This window comes from Aulonocara stuartgranti, assembly GCF_965226115.1.
Source record: "Aulonocara stuartgranti genome assembly, chromosome: 22".
Lineage (NCBI taxonomy): Eukaryota > Metazoa > Chordata > Actinopteri > Cichliformes > Cichlidae > Aulonocara > Aulonocara stuartgranti.
Window position 1 is genome coordinate 28,245,941 of NC_138957.1, and position 19,364 is coordinate 28,265,304.

Sequence of the window (19,364 nt, forward strand, 5' to 3'; positions counted from 1 at the left end):
TCAAATATTAGCATCTGTAAACTTCAGCAAGGAATTTTGCCTGAAATGTTACCTAACTTTACTTCTGACAGTATTTTTGAACTTTTTAGAAATACTGAAGGTTTCAGATTCATCAGGACCAAAAGTCTCTTTGCAGAAGGTTTAACACATCTTTTCACACCTTGAAGCTGCTTCTGTCTTTTACGCCGTCTGTGTGTGGACATTAGTAATGCACAGAAATAAGGAATGCCTGCTTTGTAACTGATAAATCACTTAAAAGAAACAAAACAAAACAACCTGTCCACTTTGTCAGAGGTTTACCTACAACCCTGCAGCGAGTGGTCACAGCAGGGCCTCAAACAGCCTCACATTTCTCTAGCAGACACAACAGGAAAGGACAGAGCCACCGCAGGCTGAGCCTCGCTGGAAAGGTCTGCAAACCAACTACAAGAGGGAAGATTATGATGAAGAAATTACCATGGTCACATCTCGTGACCCATATGCCATCGACGGCAGCGGCCAGCCTTCGTGCACTGCCCCTGTGGATTAATGCAGAATCCAGCCACCTGAATAAACACAAATGTACAGAGACAACTATTTGATACACTGAAAACCAAAATGACTAAAATCACTCACTTTAAAATCTGTTTTACTTTGTAATGGGTCTGTGAGCGCGAGGAGGGAGAAAAAGGCGAGTGGAAAGGTACGAGTTGTCATCGAGGAAAAACGGGAGCTGGAAGCATGTAAATATAATAATAACCACTGCAGCCAAGAAGAGAGCCTGACGAGCCCAGTTGTAAGTAAGCTATTAAGACTCGACTGTACTCCGTACTCCGTGTTCGTGTTTTCCTCCGAAAACAATAAGTTCCGTTGGGGCAGCCTTTCAACGCCTCTCTCTGTCTCTGGCAAGAAACGTTGGGGCATGCATTCTGTATTCTGCAATGGAATACATTTTAAAAGTAACCTTCCCAACACTACCCATATGCCATCAACGGCAGCGGCCAGCCTTCGTGCACTGCCCCTGTGGATTAATGCAGAATCCAGCTACCTGAATAAACACAAATGTACAGAGACAACTATTTGATACACTGAAAACCAAAATGACTAAAATCACTCACTTTAAAATCTGTTTTACTTTGTCTGAGGTTTACCTATAACCCTGCCATGATGGGTCACAGCAGGGCCTCAAACAGCCTCACATTTCTCTAGCAGACACAACAGGAAAGGACAGAGCCACCGCAGGCTGAGCCTCGCTGGAAAGGTCTGCAGGATTTTCACAACACCGTAAAATGTTTTCAGTCTGTGGGCCCAAAGTAAGAAACACCGGCTGTTGTTAAACTCAGTCTGCCATGTGTGTGAAGCAGCCAGTTTGAAGAAACGAAAAAGAAACGCGGCGTGTAAAACTTTAAAACGCGACTAATGTAAAAATAAGTAAATTGTAACGTAACCTACCCGTTTCAAAGTCATAACTTGGTGTGTGAAAGCTGAAACACTTCATATTTCAGGTTGGATGGTAGCAGATTAATCAAACGCACCGCCATGTTCGTCCACTGAATTCAACTGGAGACTCTGTGCGGATGTGACGTAGGTTTAGCATGTGCACGGGGTTTCCCAGCAGGGGGCAGTAAAACACCAAAGATGGCTACCGAATGGTGGTTTGATTTTTTTTCCCCTTTGTAAATTTTTTATACATAAATACATAGAAAAATACATACACGCATAGATAAATAAAGCTAAACGGTTAAGAATGTAAAACTGTGACAAAATAATAATAGACACCATAAATGAAAATAAGTTAAAATCTGTTTAAAGGATAGGGGTTTTCTATTGGTTACCAGTTTCAGTGACTTACTCAGGATGCTAAACTTGTTCATCCACTGATTTATACATGATCAGTTTTGAAGTACTTACTTTATGTGTAAGCAAGCCTCCCTAATAACAATAAAGGATTGACAACACTTTTCACACAGATTGTTGCACTTGTTAGGTGAAAAAAGGAATTTTTAAGCAATCTTATCAGAATCAGCATGCTTTATTAATCCCTAAGGGATATTATGTGGGTTACAGTTATCACATTCTCAAACAAAAGATACATTCCAGTTCTTAAAGCAGAGAAAAAAGCGTGGTGGTGGTGAGGAAAGAAGCTGTAGTTGGTTGGCAGGGTTGGCAGCAGACCACTGAAGACAGATAGGCAACTACTGTAATTTTGATGGTAGTCTGTGACACAGGACCCACACACACACACACGGGTTATGCTTAGTGTCTTTTTATTTTGAAAATAATCTGCGTTTTTTTGGCACCCGCCTCGGACGCAGCCACTCCGTCTCTCTGCCAGCATCATTTGCTCCAGCTCACTGTGGGCACACAAAAAGACATCTCCCTCATAAACACAGTCCCATACACCTGTTGCCTCCCCGCCTCTGTGCCGCCCAGAGAGCTCACTGTGTCACCCTTCCTCTGCAGCAGGCCAGCAAACCACGCCCCCGCCACAGAGTCATTTGACGATGGCCTTTGGCTCAGGTCACTTTGCTGTTCAGAAATGGATCAATGAACTGATCATCATTGGGACAGTTGACTTTGAGCAGATAATATCCTTAACACATCCATTTGTTTTGCAGTTTTCAAATAAGGTTATGTTTAAAAACTAGATGCAAAAGCTCTTCATGGTTTCAGTGTCCTTAGTAATGCTGGGTACCATGATTTCTGCAGAACACTAAAGTACTGTGACAGGAATAATTAGACTGATGTTATACTGCAATAGCTTAATGGCAATATGGGTGGTTAAGATTTACATTACCAAATTGTAAGAATGTTTGTAAATTAAAGTATATCAGTAGAATTCACCTAAGGGGGCATATTGGCTTGGGTTGGCCTGGATCTCTGAGGTTCCTGTTGGTTGGTAAGTGCGCAAAGGAATTTTAGTGTACAGTCTGTGGGAAAACATCACCAACACTGAAGTTAAATAGAGAAAAAAAAATTCTTAAGAAGAATTTACCAAAACCAATACATATTAAGCAAATCATAATATATTAAAATCTTGGGCTTAATAAATCTGTTTTTCTCAAGCCAGAAACACTAAACTACTGTTAAGTATTTTTAGAATCACCACATTATGGGATCACACCAAAGCAAATACATGCAGGTTTAAGGAAAGTGCTTTAAAAATATTTCATTTTCCTTGGACTGAGCTGTTGTGCTCTTCTAATAAAATTTTAATTAGCAGTAGTTTCTCTAATGGATGCTACATAATACTTTACTGAATAGAATCTTACCCATAAAAGAAAAACATTTTGAAAAGTGCTTTTTATCTACCAGCATGGACTATTTCTACGTAGGAGGGCTTTTATAACCCAGTGGACAGCCGTTGATGGTGGGTGTTGGCAGCTCTGGAGCGCCCATGAGGAGATCTCTTGCGGTCGATGACTCATATTGCATGGCGGTACAACAATGCGAGCTACAGACGAGCAACCGTCTGCCCGGGCCTGCACCATCAGCAGACGTCCGAAAAGAATTTCAGCTTTGTTTGCCTGCAGTGACGCTCGCTCAGCTGACACGGCCTACATACAGATGAAGACCTAAAAGGGACAAAACACAGGTTAATATTTTTGGCAAGATGCTGAGACTTAAAGAAAAACTGATAGATTTTTAAAACCTACATAAACTGTAAACAATAAACCAAATATATAATAATCCTATTTCAGCCTTTAATTCCAAAAGTGTTTTGTTTCATGAGGAGATCTACCCGAAACAGCTTTAAACAGTTTCGATCAGAGAGACGTTGAAATTGAGATGATTTTATTTCAGCCTCTAGTCAAAAATGACCAAAAATAAGAAAATTCTATATTCTAATGTTAGCTTTCCTTTCATATCAGTTATTAGATCATAAAAAAGAGGAAAGTAGTCCATGCTGGTGTCATGTGCTCAGGTCTTTTACATGGAACTTTGGGATTTTACAAAACAATATCGAAAACTTGCGTGTTGCCACCAAGTTTTTTTTTTCAACATTTAAATGAAAAAGAAAATCAACTAAATTATGTCTTAGCTGTTTTATATAAACAATGTATTAAAAATGATTTAGCTTTATTTATCCAGGAAGAAGGACACAATAGTGTCCCAGATCTTCAGAAGAAAACTAATTTCTGGGTGAGTGCAGGCGGCAGCTGTGCTGTGTTGATTGGTTGTGGCTGCGTCTGATGAACATGCTGACCCAGTGTATCCCAGACATGTTCAATAGGAGACATACTGGCACTGAATGTGAGTCAGGAAAGCTGCAGCAACAGCTCAGCTGCACAAACCCAGCTTCAGTCGGCTTCAGCTAGTGTCTGTATCAGTCAGTGAGTATGGTGCCACTAATGGCACCGCTGTGCAAACACTGTGTTGTTTTGTTTGTTCTTTGGATGTGTGTGTACTGAGACACCCGACTTGAGATTGCAGTAAATTAAACTAATTTTGTGCGAGTGAGTTGATTTGAGTTTGATAAAACAAATTATCATCTCACCAATGATTTAAAGTAATCACAGAAAAGACATTTGGGGCTCTCCTCAGCTCTTCCCAGGAGGGTGGCACGGTTGTCCTCCTGGTGGTTCTCCTCGGGTCCTCGTATTCTGGGGCCTCTGGATGTCTGGGGCCTGGATCTCCTCCATACCTGCTTCATACCCTGGGGGATGGGGCTATGGCTCCCCACACTCCCTAGCAGATCATTACATGGAGAAACCTTTTGAATACAAGCGTGCCGATCCACACAGGTGTACACACAGGTTTTCACAGACACAAACTATACCTTTCTTGGCTGCTACCTCGGAGCACACTTTGTGCTGTCGATCTTGCGTGCTGCACAATAACATGTAATATTTAGTATCTACTGTTAACTAGTTTATTGTGATGATGTTGTATTTATTATGTTGCTCTGTTTTGTTTGTTTTCTCATCTGTTTTTTCTTATCCCCATACAGGTGATCCAGGTGTTTTGTTTGTGTTTCTTTCTTTTTTCTCTCTCTCTTCCCCCCTTTCTCACCATCTCGTCTCCCCTCTATTTTTCTTTCTCTCCCTCTCTTTCTTTCATTCTTTCTCCCTGTCCTATCCCCCAGTCATGTCTGTCCCGTCTGTAACAACTGGAAAATCAAATCAAATAAATACATAATTATAATAAAGGTCAATCAAATGGACCAATATGGCAAGGCCATGATGATCCAGTTGGTAAAGTAAATCCACTTGGCATCTTTCTGGGCCTTCAGACAACAGTTCTGATGGCTAAAGATCCAAACAGGACAGGCAACAAAAAAAAAAGATACCAACATGAAATTATTCTAATGTCCCGTTTGAAGTTTGTGTGTTACTTCCAATTCTGCCCCCAGGAAACGTACACTGAATAAAAATTAAGAAGGACTTATTTTCATATTTTTCAGTTTTTCAAAGTTTTCAACGTGTCAAAAATAATTTTATTAAACAAATTTTGAGCTCTTAACCACATCTACAGCTGCGCTTCACTTCCACTGCAGCTCTTTACAAGAACGTTTTTTTCAGCTGAGTGTGAGGATGCAAACGCACAAAAAAAGTCATAGTGGACGTTAGCTGGTCTTTACACTGCTAGATCCTGAACACAAAGTCTTTGTAATGTTGGATAGCACATGTAACAGCATAGTGTGTTACCCGCCAGTGGTTGGATACACACTCTACCCAGGGAGCACCTGTATCTAAACCACACCCAGCATTGTGAAGCCATCTGCATCAGATTATTTCCTGCTTTGTGTGTTGCAACTATACAAAAAACTTATTCTCTCAAAATGATCTGAGATCATGTGTGAAGAAGGCTTATAAACAAGAAAAACTTCCAAAACACAGGCAGTATTGTATTCCCCAATTTAAAAGCATGACATTAATACCTTTATCATCTTATAATGACGCCACTAAATTGTTATTTATGGCAGCTGTAGAACATTTTGTTTCATTGGAGGGGTTACAGAGGCCACTTCCCAGAGGGACCAAGCACAGTTCACTTAAAAGAGGAGCTCCGATAGTCCTCGATGCCTCCACACAGAAGCTGAGTCATTACATTCATACAATTGAGGCTTCTTTGTTATGTGAACTCTTAAAGGCGCCCCTTGGTCCTTACTGCATGAGTGAACCCAGTCTCAAAAGATTTCCACTACAGCACTGTGGGTTGCTTTAGACCAGAGGTGGGTAATTAATTTTCCCAGGGGGCCACATGAGAAACTGGGACTGTTCTGGAGGACCGCACCAATAAACTTACAAAGAGATAAAATTAATACTGAGCATAATTGAGTTTAGCGTACCCACCCACAAAAAATGTCCTGTAAGTTTTCAAAGTTAATTGTCGTGGGTAATAAAAAGCTTTATTATACTGAATAGAAAGAAACAGGAACCATGTGAGTCTTAATCAAGTTAAATGGCTGGAGAGAGGTTAGATAGCAAAATTAAATTTCTGGCGTCACAGAAACCACTTCATTGCCAAACCTGAAGTGTAATCCCGCTAAAGGCCTTTTGGCGAGCAGGCACAGCAGCGAATACTGCTCCACATGATGTCACCGCCTCTGATTTGTTTCAAGGTGACGCTCTGAGGCTCAGCACTAACTGAGAGAGTAACACGTAACAACTCCACCCTAAGAGCCTTTTCTCAGAATCACTTTGAGGTCACATAATTTACTTTAAATCCAGCTGCCAAGTGCATTCACATCACCCATTTATGTATATTTATATAAATGCAGTATGCAAAAAGGGAGCTGCAGGATTTGTTTGACTTAAGTGAGACTTATGTAATGTGCATTAGACCATATTGGGTCGGGATGTGAATAACGCCTTTGTGTAAGTCAGCTGACCAATGAAGGGACTGCTGAAGCTAACGATTAACTGACCCATAACTACTATTTTGATTATTGTTTAACCACAAGAGCTATAAATTTGAGAGAGCTGTGACAGAACTGATCAGATGTTAAAACCATGTTAAGTTTACATATAAATCTAAAAAGCCTCATAAGTTATTGATGCACATTTTAAATCCTATTACAACAAGTTTACCAATCTAACAATCTGCAATGTCTGTCTCCATTTTTACCCCGCGGACTTTAATCTTTACTGACTTCTGTTTTCGTGTTGGGGCACATTCTTGTGGCCCTTCTCAGTTCGGCCTGATCTGCATGCTACATCAATGATGGAAAACAAGGAGAGCTGAGGTGCAGCTGAGGCTCCAGCTGGTTCCTCCCCCTGTACAGGAGCTCCCAGCTACTCTTATGAAACAGCGCCGTAATTTGCAGGACTGCGGTTTGGGAATAATTGAGGTTTGACGCAGAGTTTTTTTTTAGTGAACACATAATCCTTTCCACCTGATCCCTCCCCTCTGAAAAGAGGTGAAAGCCTCCAAGACGCTAGGTTGAGAAACATGGAAACCCAGCAGAGTTAAATGGTTTAAGTCGGCACCTGTTTTTCTGTCTAACTCGACTGAAATTTGACAAACATCACATATGAACCCCAGGAGGATAAGGAAGAGTGCATCCGGTCCATTTACGCCCGTGGTTATAATTCAGGAGCTGGATCACACACACTAAGAAGTTTTCCAGTGCACGATATTCTCACTGTGCATGTGAGTCAGGCTCTTAACACCACACAGTGCTCAAGGCAGGATGTTCCCTCGCTGTCCCACTGAGTCAGCTTTTTCTCATCACCCACCCGCCTCCTGTGTGGCACCATATCTCCACCTCTGCACCACTAATCCATGCCCTCTCCCAACACCTAGCCAGCTTTTTCCCCGGTTCTCTTTCTATCAATGACACTACCATGGAAAGCTTAAACCCCGGTTATTTAAAGAGGCCAGATCCTCCGCTAATAGCCTTATCACATCACATACACTCCTGACTTCATGACTATGCAGATACTCGTTGCCAGCATGGGTTTGGGAAAATGTGCATCATGAGTTAGTGAAGTGCAGTCAGTATCCTTTTCTAGAAGTCAAGAAGGATGCTTAAATGATTCTTATTTTAATCTAAAAAAGTGTTGAGATTGTATTCAGTCTGGAGCAACATTATTCAGCTTATGCACGCTGCCTTTGGTGCATTTCACAACCTGCAGTGTTGAGAAAGAAAAAAAATGTTACTCATTAGTGTTTCCAGTCCAAGTGGATCAAAATGTTTTGTTCTTAAGACTTCAAAACAAGAACGCATTGCACATGAAAAAGGATTTCCCCAAGGTAAAGCAATAGGATTAGTGATAAGAGCATTTTTATGATAAGCAACACTGCCTGCTCAGAAATGTTTCACAATGGGAGGTGACGATTGTTTTGTTGTCACCGTTTATAGCAATCCTGTACGGCCCCGTGCAACTACAAGCCAATAAAAATACCAGAGTCACATCAGGTATTAGAATGAGTGCCACGGTTGTTTTCTTCCACGTTTCTGCATTTATGGTTTCTTGTGCTGTCACATGCGGTGAACATGCAGGGCAATGCTGACAGAAGAGTGACTGATATGTCTGAGCGTGTGGAAAAATCCTCAGGTCACAGCAGGGCTTTAGCCACACGCGGTCGACACACTTAATCTGATCCATCCTGAGTTCTCACACTCGGGCCTGGATGATGGAAAAACACACAATCAAACCTGAAAAAAAAACCCAGTGTTTCCGTTTAAACATAAATAATCAACATTGCACAGCAAACAAGCAGATCCAATTTCCTTTCAGAAGGAGCTCTAAAACAGAAAAAGAACACAATAATATTACCACGGAAAGCTTAAACCCTGGTTATTTATTAAAGAGAAATTATTTATACAACTTTAATAACACTTTAATTTATGGTCATTGCTTATGTGCAGCCTGAGTTTGGCCACAGACTGAATGAACAATGCAGGCTACGGGGTTGGTGAAGGACAAATTGTACCTGCTTCCCAAAATGCCTCACTAAGTAGAAAAGCACAAATGGAAATTTTTTTTCTTTTCTACTTTTATGGTCTTAACAGTAACTGTTAGGGAGCTGCTCTTCTGTCACTCTGTTGATCATCTTTGGGTTTCAGTGGGGGATACACTCGCAGATTACCACATCTCGATTTCAGCCACATGCTTCTTGAGAAATTCTTTTGCACACTTTTGTAAATTGGAGCTGATCAAAATGTTCGTTGCCCCTGATTGAGTAACTTTGGAGTTTTTAAGTGTTTTCCGTTTGTTTTTACTGCTTTTTCAGTGCTTTAGTCCCACATTTTTGACTATTGTTAGATGTCATGTTTGCATTTCTTTATTATTCTACTAAATCATCAGTCTTAGTTCTGGGGCTCTTTAAGCCCGTAACCAACATTAAAATGTAATTGGAATCTCTCTGTGATGTGATTATATGAGACATTTCCAAAAAACTGTCAGTAACTCTACTTTTGAAATATACAATGACCAAATTTGGCACAAAAAAAGCACCAGCAACTTTTTAATTATATAATTAAAAGCAACAAATTGTTATAGTGTCGTGTCTTCAGTGCCTTCAGAATCAATTTTGGAATCAATCTGGTACCAAAGTATTACTTTTTGTGACATCTTGATTAAGTACAGCTGATATAATAATTTTTATATGATTTGTTTTGTCACAAACAACAGCCTCGTGATGTTGTGGTGGTCTCAAACCTGGGAAAATGGAAGATTTTGTATCAGGAAGACCATCCGACACAAAGTCTACTGTATGTGAAATCCGACATGCAGAACAATTCGCTGTTTAAATCTTTGGGAAATGAAAGTAACTGAATCTGTCTTGTTTTTTCATATTAAATAAAATGTAATGAATTAAATGTAATTTAATTTGATAATTTATTTAAGCTATTTTGCTATAGATTCTGAGTCACTTTTGGCTGCTGTAATGAAGGACTTTGGCTACGTTTGTGTAATAAATACACTTCTTCTTCTCTTCTCATTCACTGGCCTTTGCAAATAAAACCAGTGAGGGGTTCAATAGGAGCCTTGTCAGCACTGGTGCCTAATAAATCTCAGTATTTTCCTTATCTGGAGCCAGATCTGAAAAGGAAACTATTCCTAGTCTTGAGTCAAACTCACAGACTGGAGGTAAAAGGTGGACATAGCCACAGTAATCTTCCAGAGGCAAATGGATGCTCATATGGTACTAACTCATAACCTTCAGCTTCTACTTTATTGTCTGTTTTGCTGTAAATGGGACCATAAATTTAAAAATGAATATCATGCTCTGTTAAAGAAAACTTTAAACTGGGAACTTACACTGAAAAGTATTAGAGAAATGCATTGTTTCAATAATAAATCATGTGAACTGCAGAGCACTGTAGGACTTTTTCATCTGTCAGAGGATCTGCCCCCTGTTCGCCATATGAAGGAGTGCAGGTCAAAGACACTGGATTCACTATGTCTGTTGTTCTTTTCACTGTGTTTCACTGTGCTGTTTGTGATGATCTGGCCAGAGGAAGTGACTGCTGGTTGTACTTGAAGCCTCCCTGACCCACGCGGCAGCAGCTTGGCACACATCGCAGATCCACAGCAGAGACTCATGAGCGGACCTGAAGACTGATTTGATTGCTGCAGTGACTAGCACTCCATCAGACAGGCAGTAATTGTGAAGTAGATGTGAGGAGGCAGACAGAGGCGGGGGGCAAAGCACAAGCAGCTTGACAGCAGGCCAGGTTAGAGGGAGGAAGTCCGGAACATGCTGATCTTCTGCTGCCGCTCATAATTGGTCGTCTGTTTCTCTGCTTACCTGTGGGTGTTTTCAAAAAGAAGCCACAGTGTCACTGCGCCTCCTGCCAGGAGTCCACGTATTTGGGCTTTAATGGTGCACATGTGGGAACCTTTTTTTTATCTGCACAGCAGTTCTACTGGGAAAATCAATTAACAAAGGCTAATGGAAACACGTTTTTGGGTTTTTTCCCCCTCTGATGGCTTTAATCCACTTAGATTTTTGGGAGGGTGGATGTTTTTAAGCAGTGCTCCACATGTCTGTGTGCTTCAGTGACTTTATCAGATTATAGTACTTGGTTTTCCCCTCTCTGCCTAAAGAAAAACAAATCCAGAGTACTTCACAGAAGCTTATGTGTCCACTTTTTACTGTAAATGAGGTGCAAGATACTGCTCGCTTTGCGTGAATGAAAGAGGTAAAAACCACAACAAAGTCACTGAAACATTGTGTTTCTGCCTCATTCAGCAGAACAATAAAAAAGGAGGCGTTGGCTACTGTTAACTTAGATATAAATACCACTAAGTGAAAAGAACCTAGTTTCAGACAAAGTTTTCCTAGAGACAATATTACCAAAACTGCAAGCAGCCGTAAGGGTTGATTATACTCTGTTGCGAACATCAAGGACTACAGACATAGTCAGAGAAAAGAGGTAGCCCGTCACACTCATCGTATGACCCCAATGGACTAGCAGGCGTGGAATGTATAATCCCTGCCTTATGCATGATTTAGACTCTTACGGGAAATCAATGTCGTAACTTACAACAAAACCAGAAGCTCCTCTTAACCCCACACGCAACCTTTCAGGCCAATCACTCGCTTAGGTCTTGTCGACCTAATGTGTATTTACATTTCTCAGGTTACGTTGGTGTAGGGTTAAAAGGGTTTTCTGTTAGACTGTAAGTTACGACATCGATATTCAGCTGAAGTATATTTCAGGCATCATGTGCTGGCTAAATTTGTCCCTTAATTTTGCAGCTTGCACAGACCTAACCACTGAAACAGGTCCATGCCTTTGACATTTGTTTCTATCTTTAGCACGACTTCAGAGTACATGCAGAGGGAGCAAGAAGGCAATTAGTCTGCAAGGGGTCTTTTATTTTGAAAACTGACCACTGTGCCACACAGACCCCATATTCACCAACTGATAATGAGAAATTTACGTTACAATGTTAACTTGTCCAGCACCTGAAATTTCACCCAGGCACAATGGAGTCCCTAGCAAACCCTAGTGGATGTGGAAAGTATAATCACAAGTTTAAGTGTTGGATAAATAAATGTGTAATGCTATAGGATTACGTGAAAATGGCCTCACTCACACAGGCCAAGAGACTAAATCCACAACCATGTGGGAAAATTGTTCTCCCCAACCAGTTGGCAAGTGGTTGCTGGTGTTTGTGGCCTGTGTGACTGTGTTAAAGCCACAGTCACACAGGCCACAAACACCAGCAACGATGGTCAGTGACCCAGCACTTGTATCACTGGTCATGGCAGAAAAATTTGTATTTCTGTGGGCTTTTAGTCTGATGTTAAAAAACTAGCGCAGTGCTAAACAGGAGTAACACTTGAAATTTAAGCCTAAATCATGGCGGCATTGCCATGGCATAGAAACAGTCAAGCTTTATTAATGTGTTTTATGGTGGTTGTTAATCTGTGTTTTAGACTTTTTTTTGCTGTGTAGATAGTTTATGGCAAGACTCTAAAAAGTAGGAATAAAGTAGCTTTTACAGTAGTTTAATTTGAGTTTTTATTCAATAGAATAGAATAGAATAGAATAGAATAAACCTTTATTATCCCACGGATGAGAAATTTCGTTGTTACAGAGCTCTTACAGCAATGGAAAATAAAATATAAAAGGAAGACATAACCCCTAATAGTTAAAACTTGAATTCTTCCTAAGAAGCTATACGAAACTAACTGCTCAACACTGATGTACAATACTTTGACAGTACAGTAAAGCATCTTTCTACTGTAGTTCATAAAAACACGTTCATTCAGCTTTCCTCGACATGATCTTTAATCTGATTATTCACCAGTTTTGTCTCTGTGAACAACTAATACTGAAATGCTGAAGGCTGAGGTTACTGTGTGGCACGTCTTTTATGTAAATTTGCTCTTGAGGGATATCATCTTATCTCGGCCTTCATTGTCACAGTTCCTTTCACTGCAGAATTTAAAGTTTAACAGTTAAACGATGAATCACTTCAGTCCTCCGGTAAAAACCCAACATCACCCTCATCTCCCTTGTCAGCTTACGTGGAGGTTATTCTTGACTTTTAACTAAAGGGCAAAAGCTCTCTGAGACCAAGGCCAACTAAGGCAGTCGCAGCCATGGCAACACGTACTCAGGACCTGACCTTTTGCAGCCTCCATCCCACTGATACCTGTTTTCATACAGAGCCCACCACCTACACACAAGAGCCTCACTTTACACTGAAAACAGAGCAAGGTTTAGCTAAATTAAGGCAAACTGTTGCGTCATTCATGCAGAGAACACTTGAAATAAACTTCACTATACCCACCTGAATCATCTGAGTCATGCCTAACTAATTTAAAGTTATGCAATGTGTTCTTTATGAAACAATTTAACCCAGTAAAATCATGATGCGGTACTAACTAGGGGTTACTGTATTTGAGCTCAAACCACCATCATAAGGTTAAATCTCTGGTTTTACGTAAAACTGGTTGAGGTGGGGGAGGGGGGGGGGCTGTTGGCGACAAGAATCTGAGAACTTTACCAGGAACAAAAACAAAACCATTTAAAAATGAAAAGGTTTAACGTTTTTAATCATGAACAGACCTCATGTCCCTTTAAACATACATCAGGAGATGTGGCTGACACGTAACGACATGTCAAACAAAAAGCAGTCTGTTTGCGGCCATAAACTGTGGTTTGGTTGGAGCTCATAAAAACAAATATGTCTTTGGTAACACAGACAGAAACACTAGCTGGCCACTTCTTTAGGTACATCACTTGGTACTGAGGGGCCCAAAGTGTGCAAGAAAATATCCTTCAGACCATTAGACCAGCAGCAGCCTGAACTGTGCATACAAGACAGGATGGATCCATGCTTTCATGTTGCCTATGCCAAATTCTGACCTTACCATCTGAATATAGCAGCAGACAGCGAGCATCGTCAGACCAGGCAACACTTTTCCAGCCTTATGATGTACAGTTTTGGTGAGCTTGTGTTCTTAGCTGACCAGGGTGGCACCTGGTATGGTCTTCTGCTGTTGTAGCCCTTTCATACTGCTGCACTAACTGAAGGGTGTTCGTCCCAAACTGCAAGGGAGTATGTCTGTATAGGTTCCCACTCAGCCAGGTCACGATGGTCTTAAGTTCTAAAAGTAACTTTTTGTTCTTAGGTCAGGAAGAAAAATTCTTGCATCCAGCTGGGCTGCTTCCTGCACCTGCTACATCTAATTAGTACAGAGTTTATTTGATATTATATCGTACAGTATATTTACAGTAATGCACTGTGAAGTAAGAGACTGTTTTTCCAGAAATATCCAGACCCCCTTACCCTTCCAAAATAATTTCCATGATGCCCCTGCTTTCGGTACACCCTGTTGAAATTTTCCACCATGATATAATCAGCTGGCTGCTGTTGATCAATGCTGCCATCCCAGGCCAGCAGGTTCAGAGACACTGTGATCTGTTGGCAGTTTTCCATGTCAGTGGGCTCAGTGATTAGGGCTCTCATTGAGACTGGGCAGCAGACATCTGTCTCTTAAGTGTAGTATCTGCAGCCCAGATACCACAGGATACCCTGCTAGTCCCAAATGAACTGGAAAAAGAAAGAAAGAAAGAAAAACTCTGATTACTTCACTTGTGGCACTTTTCATCTTTTAGCAAGAAGCTTTATGTTGTCCACATTTTCCCAGGAGACTCTAAGTGAACTCTCTCCTTATGATGCCTGCATACACTGCTGTGTTTGATTGTGAGGTTTAGGCTTAATCTGCTGTTTGACTCATTGTAATTTGGCTCAGGTCATTAGTGGGCACAAGATAATTGCCCCAAATGTGCATGATTAGTCCTTCATTTTCAAGTTTTGTGACCCGGGAAAATAATTTGAAGATCACTGGACTAATCGCTGGTGATTAGTCACTTTGGATCAGACTTAAATATCTCGGCAAACTTTAAAGTACATGTAGTGGTCCAGCCTTTGCTTAAGTTGCTTAAGTTTCCACATTAACCCTAAGGTGCTCTCCGATGCATCCACTGAAACATGAATGTATGATAGAAAGAATAGAAAAGTGCTTGTGTGAATGAGTGAATGAGGCAAGTTTTGTAAAGTGCTTTGAGCGCTCGTGTAGAGAATAAAAGTGCTATAAAAGGACTAATCTGTTTACCATTGACCATGTTGTGTTTACAGCCAAATAGGAAATGTTAGCATGATAGCAAGCTAAGCTAACATAGCTTACTGCAAACAAACCAAACATTGTGTTAGTGTTAGCAATGTTAGCACGGGCACATTAGTGTTCTTAAGTTAGCCTTAAACACAGATTTAGATTTTAGATTTGCTGAAGTACAGTTTTACTGTCAACTGTTAGCTTATTGAACCAAAAGTTCAAAACATCCCCTGCCATGAACAATATGCTCACATTAGAATAATAAAACGTACAAGCTTGACGTGTTTACGTAAAAAAAAGAGTGAAAGATAGAAAATCATCTAATTTAAAAACCTTAAATTTTTTTCTGTTATGAAAGATTAAAACCTTTGTATTGTTGAGGATTAGTGCCTAAAATATTTATTTTTTATTATTTACCTTGTGTTTTTCAGGCTATTAATTTCTTGGATTTTTATGCTGGTTTGCTGTGTGTGTGTTTTCATTGTGTTGCAGGAGTTTCCTGGGTGGAGATTAAGGACAAGGTTAGAAATGCAGAACACCTGATTCTGACTGTTTTTTTCTTTTTATTTGGGCTGTCTTAATTTGTTTGTAGCATGCACATTATATCTATTACATTTGTCCACTGATATGGAGTTACACACACACGATGATTAACATTAAGTTAAATAAATCTTTGATAGTTCATAATCAGTTGGTGGCATGACTCCATTCCGTACTGCGCTGTACAACTCAGTTGTACCAAGGTAATAGAAATTTGAGTGGAGCACTTTGTAACTTTGTTAAGAATTGTACCGTATAACTAAATTTATTAAAACAAAGATTATTATTAATTATCATTGTTCTTTCATGTTTACTATTATTACTGTATTACTTTTCATGTTTTTCTTTGGTAGCTGTGTTTCTCTTGTCATTTAGTTTTTTCAGTCCCCCCTGAAATGGATGGATGTTTGTGTACTTTTTCTTCATCTGCTAGAGCTCACATTTTGTTATGTTATTCTCCCTCTCCCATTACAACGTGACACAATCTCCTGGAGCACAAAGTGATGTTGTTAAATTGCTTATGTAATTAAATTAAAATGGAAAAAAGCTTAAAATTTTCACATGTGAAGTTAAAACCAGTAAAAGTGCATCATTATGGTCAAAAATAAGTTTTAAATTGCTTGTTTACAGCTGTTCAGTATCAAGTAAAGCCTCAGTCCCTAAAATGTTGACAGCTTGCAGTGTTTTCTCCTCTCATCAGAATAAGCTGCGTGACCTGATGGTGGAGCTACGAACAGAAAACAGCAGAGAGCACAGATTAAATAACAAAAACAAAATGTTGCCTCTTAGTGAACTTTATTCAGCAGGAGTCGTCAAAAATGGCAGGGCAAAAAAATGCACACAACACCAGATGTTTGCAGTCATCCTGGGTGGTGAGCTGCTATAATTAGCCAGACACATTTGATTCGCAGCCAAGGAAAGAACATATCTGCAGGGGGCAAGTCCAAACCATCCCCAGTGCTGCCGGGAACTACTCGGCTCACTTTTGATGTCTCTGCGGGAAACACTCATGACATAAAAATACGGTCTGGGCTGCGAGGGACAGTCACGCATGTGTGGAAAACACTCACAGGATCCGAAGTCTCCACATAACACAGCGCTATCTCTGAAGATAACCTACATACAGGAGAGCTCTTTTTCTGCACGGCGACTTGTTTTTGTGCTACAAAGATCCGCTTAAAAGTCAGCGGCATCAATTCTCAGTACATCTGGTACAAATCGCAGCGTTAATCTCCTGAAGTTTGCTCTGTGCCTCGGCTTGTTTGTGCCTCTGCTGCTCCAGCTGTTTCTGAGATCTGGTGATGGGCCAGTGAGCGACATTTCAGGACAGATTTCGAGTTCATTCAGATGTTCACTAACATAAACCTAACACGACCCTAAATGTGAGTCCCAAACATAGTGTTGCTGGACCCAAAGGAGAAAACAACTAAAGGACCACCGTGCAAGTTGTCGTGCTGGAAGAGACCATAACTATGTTAAAAACACCACCATCTCTGAAGCATTGTGGTTTTGTGTTTTATGTGTTAACTGAGAAAAACATGTTAAATTCTGAGGAATGTTTAGTGACTTCTGGGCTGGTTATTGGTCAGCTGCAGTAAAAGTCTCATTATCAAAAGCCTATAATTTTCTCTAAAACCCCAGTGTGATGTTTTTATACTTTGGCATTCATTTCTGAGCTTAATTTCAGACTTAAGCATCACAATAATGAGCACAATAATCGGTGGACATAAAATACAATGGCATTAGAACTAAAATGAATATTGGATGTGACTGTGGCTCATTTTATACTTCATAGTGTTGCATCTTAGACATCTCTTAATGTCCTGTTTGTTTTTAAATGTTTTTATGTTGCATAAAGTATACTTTACTACTTTGGTTTCATTTGGATTACATAATAATGGAGTAACTAAGTATAAAATTACTTTTGAAAATAAGTAATCAGTAATTAGTTACTAATTACTTTTTGCAAATTTTCAATAGTTATTAGTTACTTAGTTACTTTTTATAAACATGAAACACAACCTGAATAGGTAATAAGGTAATAGACCTTTCAGGCCAATTCTACTTTTTATGCATAACCCATCAGATAAAATGTAATCAAATGAAAAAGTCTCTTTTTAAAAATTGTTTTATGAGCTTTAATCTTTTAAATTTTTTGCGCATTGCATCAAGCAAAAATTAAATTTAAACAGTCTTTGACTGGAAGAAATTTGTTTAACATTTAAACCTATTTTCTGCATCTTCCAGCATATTTTGTGTTTATACTCACTCTTTCAAATAGATGCAAGTAAAACACAGCAGAAAATAAATAAAAAGACTCAGAGTCCTGTCACTCTTAAATCTATTGTTACCTGTTAAGCAGGAGTGGAGCAGGTGGAGGTTTACTGGGTGCTGCAGCGGTCACGTCAGTGGGAGGATCCAGGGGTTTATCTGTGAATTTCACATCCCCGTGGCAGCGTGCTAAGTGCTTGCTCAGAAGTTTTGGGGGGTTTTTTTGCTCTAAAAATACATTTTTTCCCCACACAGTGTACGCTAATGTTTTTTATATATATATTATATATATAAAACATTATAATTTATATATATATATATATATATATATATATATATATATATATATATATATATAAATTATAATGTTTTATATATATATATATTATATATATTATATATATTATATATATATATATATATATATATATATATATATATTATAATGTTTTATATATATATATATTATATATATATATATATATATATATATATATATAATGTTTTATATATATATATATTATATATATATATATATATATATATATATATTATAATGTTTTATATATATATATATTATATATATTATATATATTATATATATATATATTATATATATATATATATATATATATATATATATATATATATATATATATATTATAATGTTTTATATATATATATATTATATATATATATATATATATATATATTATAATGTTTTATATATATATATATTATATATATTATATATATTATATATATATATATATATATTATAATGTTTTATATATATATATATTATATATATATATATATATATATATATATATATATATATAATGTTTTATATATATATATTATATATATATATATATATATATATATATATATATATATATAAAACATTATAATATATATATATATATATTATATATATATATATATTATAATGTTTTATATATATATATTATATATATATATATATTATCCATTGTTAATCTGCACACGTCTGTTTCCACGAACGTCACATGCCCTTACGTCATTGTCATGAGACACTCCTACAAACGCAGTAACGCCATGTGCTTATGGGAAAGTAACAGTAATTTAATTACTTTTTTTGCAATAGTAATCCCTTATTTTACTTGTTGCTTGACAAAAGTAATCAGATTACTGTTTTCACTTCTCATGTGTGCCGCACATAGACCATCTGAATAATACTTGTAACCACAGACCCATCTACATCTTATGCTGGGACTAAATGATGAGTTACTGGTTTATTTTTGAGACCTTTTACAAGTTCTGCTGCACTGTGCTTTTAGGCTTGTGGATCAATCGTGGAGCTCCTACTCATAATCTGTGGCTGCAAGCTGTGCGAAGTATCATTCCTTTTGAAACCTTTTCTGCAGCATTAAAGGATAAACCCTTTTTCATCCTATCAGCCCTGGGACTCATTTCCTAAGTACCTGGGTGCCTCTGCGTCTCAAAGGATGAGCTTGGCACTTTTAGATCATGCCTGGAAAAAAGGAGATGAAATCATA